Source organism: Miniopterus schreibersii (assembly GCF_964146895.1).
Source record: "Miniopterus schreibersii genome assembly, chromosome: 7".
Taxonomy (NCBI): domain Eukaryota; kingdom Metazoa; phylum Chordata; class Mammalia; order Chiroptera; family Miniopteridae; genus Miniopterus; species Miniopterus schreibersii.
The window spans coordinates 83529419-83533164 of NC_138108.1; positions in this window are offsets into that span (position 1 = coordinate 83529419).

A 3746-nucleotide genomic window follows, 5' to 3' on the forward strand; every position below is an offset into this window, starting at 1 on the left:
CTGAAGACAGGTTAGAAAATCAAGTTGAAGAGCAAAGAAATAAAAGATTGAAAAAAACAGATGCAATAACCTGTGAGGTGGTATCAAGCAATATAACAAATATTGTAGAGTACTAGAAGAAGCGGAGAAAATATTTGGAGGAAAAAATATTTCTCCAAATATTAGCCAAAATTTTTCAAAGAATGATGAAAACTCCCAACTCATGAGTCCAACAAAGTCAGTTACCCCTGTAATATAGTTTCTTAAAATTCTGTCTTCACCCAGCTTTAAAGCCCTGGCTAGAGGCCAGTTAGTATCTTGAACAGCTGAGTAAACCTACACCCTCAACTACCTCACTTATTGGACTCTCACACTCTGTGCCACTATATACCCACCCTAATTGCCCAATGCCAGATACCAGACAACTAGGGACAGCTCTTATGCCCCAGAGCCCATTGGAATTACTCAAATTAGCCAATCCTAAACCTTCTTACCCTGCCTCACCCATTCATTCCTGGGGAAACCACAATGAAGGCTTTTCCTCACAGTTTCTACCTTGCTTTTTTCTCATGACCAACCCTAGTGCTCCTGAGTGGCCCTGCATCGTGTGAATGAACTGTGAGTATCACAAAACTAAAACTGGCCTCACCATATGCCACCCGACTCCCCAAAAGCAAGGTAAATATAAAGAAGGCTACAACTAGGTACATCCTAGTCCAATGCTGATTTTCCATTAAAAAAAGAGAACAGTTGACAGTGCAATGACATTTTTAAAGTGTTAAAAGAAGGAAAAGCTGTCAACATTCTATATTCTGGGTCCACATTCTTCAAAATGAAAATGAAATAAAACGTCAGCCTGGCCAGAGTGGCTCAGTGGTTGAGCGTAGACCTGTGATCCAGGAGATTGTGGTTTGATTCCCAGTCAGGGCACATGCCCATGTTTGGGGCTCGATCCCCAGCAGGGGGTGTGCAGGAGGCGGCCGATCAATAACTCCCATCATTAATGTTTCTATCTCTCTCTCTCCCGCTCCCTCCCTCGATCTGAGATCAATAAAGACATACTTGCTAAAGAAATAAAAGTTCAGAGCAACTGAATGCTGAGAGAATTCATGGCCGGTAGACCTGACTGTTTTAATAGTCCAGACTATTAAGAAATAGTAAAAGTTCTTCAGGCTAAAGGGGAAGCGATGCCAGATAGAAATTCAGATCTATAGGAAGGAATGAAGAACACTGGAAATAGTAACTATGTGAGTATTACACTATTTTTTTCCCTTTATCTATGGATGGGCATAATGCAAAAATGATACCTATACATATATGTGGGGTTTATAACATGTCAAAGTAAAATATATGACAGTTGCACCAAGGATGAGAATTGTAAGATTCTTTCATGTGAACTAGTGGGATGGTAATGCAGGATAAACTGTGATAAGCTGAGGAAGTGTATTGTTTTCCCTAGAGCAATCATTAAAAAAATAGTTGGCGGGGGGGGGGGGGAATGGAATGCTGAAATTCTTTTTTTTTTTTCATTTAAAAAAAACACGTAAGAGGAGGAACTAAGATGGTGGGGTAGGTAAACATGGTACTAGACTCCTCCCACAATCACATCAGAATTTAAACTACAGAACAACCATCACTCAGAACTGCCTGAAATGTGGCTGAATGGAAGCCCTACAACTAGAGAATTAAAGAAGAAGCCACATTGAGACTGGTAGGAGGGGTGGAGGTGTGAATGGGTTGGTCCAAAACCCACGTGTGACAGTTTAAAATCTGGAGGGATGCCTGGCCGGCACGCCTCAGCAGTTGAGCATCTACCGAGAACCCGGGAGATTGTGCTTTGATTCCTGGTCAGGGCACATGCCCGGGTTTCGAGCTCCATCCCCAGCAGGAGGAGTGCAGGAGGCAGCCTCTCATCATTGATGTTTCTCTCTCTCCTTTTCTTTTCCTCTCTGAAATCAATAAAAACATTTTTTTAAAAAATCTAGAAGGATATCTTGGCTGCAGAGGTTCCACCTGAGGAGCAAGGGGTTCTAGTCCTGCACCAGAACCTTCAGCCCAGGGTTCCAGAGCCAGGAAGAGAAGTCTCCACAATTTCTGGCTGTAAAACCAGCAGGGATTGAGGCTGAGTGACACTGAGGCTGCGGGAGTCCCAGGTGTTCCTCTTAAAGGGCCCGAGCATGGACTTACTTGGACTCGCTCCCACTGAGCTCCAGCACTGGGGCAGCAGCTTGAAAAGATCCAGGGACATACGGGGAGGAACTGAATTGTCTGGTATCAGGGCAAGAACTGGGGGGCAATTTTCTCCCGGACAAAAGTGCTGGCAAAGGTCTTTGTTACGTGCCGAGACCTTCCCTGCAACAGAACCCAGTGGCAGGTGCCGTATCTGAGTCTCCATCAACCTGACTGACACTGGTTCTGCCTCTGAAAATTAGCATCTGCCCTTGGGAGGAGTGGACACAGGTGTGTGTGGCTTGGTGGTTCCTTTAGGACAAGCAGAACACCAGAGGGGCTGGATATCAGGAAGGGCAGGGGTGGAAGCCCCAGCTACCCTGGACCCTGGACCACACACCACTGACAGTGTTTCTTCTCTGAAGACAAAACTCCACAGGGGACTTTGGGTGTGATTTTTATTTACACCTGTGGTGCCCATCAGCTGATGAAGTTTAGCTGGAACGGTGGGACTGGATTGGTCTGGGGCTCACACATAGCTGTGTTGAGCACGTGGTCCCCATGCAGCAGTGACAGCTCTGCACACTCAAGGACCCTTGTCCAGAGCAAGAAAAATCTCAGGTCCTCCCAGGGTTGCCCGTCAGGCTACCTGGAAAGCAGCAGCACCAGTTAAAATTAAAATACACTTGTTTCCCAGCCCAGCAGCCGCTCTGGGCCATCATAAAGTGCAGGGGCTGATGGCTGTGTGCACAGGAGGCACCACTGCCCGGAGGGGAGCAAAGCGCTGCTCATCTGAGGAGGGCTGAGCAGCTCAGTCATCCACATGTGGAACATGAGGCAGCCACAGAAAAGAGCCAGCGAATGCTTCTGCAGGGAACTTCGCGGGGACTTCTGCGAGAGGCTGAGGGGGAAATCAAGATGCAGGGAAGAGAGGGTTCACTGTGAAGCAGACGAGCCGAAGCCTCCACCTCTACACAGGTGTAGATGTACTAATAGGCATGTGAGTGCGTTTGGGGGGAAATACGGAGAATATATGGAATATAAACTGGTTATTCATCTAGGATGTGTGGGAGACGATGTAGATGGGAGAGGCGTGGATGTGGAGCCGAGCAAAGGGGACGAAAAGGGTTGAACAGGTGAGAACAAGCCCGTTCTTAGCGCTCCCACAGGTGCCTTGGCACACAGGCAGGCAGGTGCTTTTACATAACTAAAAGTGTTCACTAGACGAGCGAGGCAAGTGGAATTACAAGCAGTTCCCTTGCAGATGTAGTGGCAGAAAACAACCATATATTATGCTCACAGGCTCTGTGGCTCAGGCACTTTCCAAAAAGCTCAGTTGGGCGCTTGGTGTCAGATACCAGCTGGGGCCGCAGTCATCTGAAGGCTCAGGGATGGCAGACCCCCACTCCAAGGTCTTGCACTCAGGGCTGGCAGAGCAGTGCTGGTTGTTGGCTGGGGCATTCGTGGCTTTTTAAGTGGGCCTCTCCCCGGAGCTACAGGAATATCTTCATGGCAATATCTGGAGCGGCCACATGAGAACCGTTGTAGCAGGAAAGCACCTGTAGATATTTGTGAACAAACATTCGTGGTTCCAATAA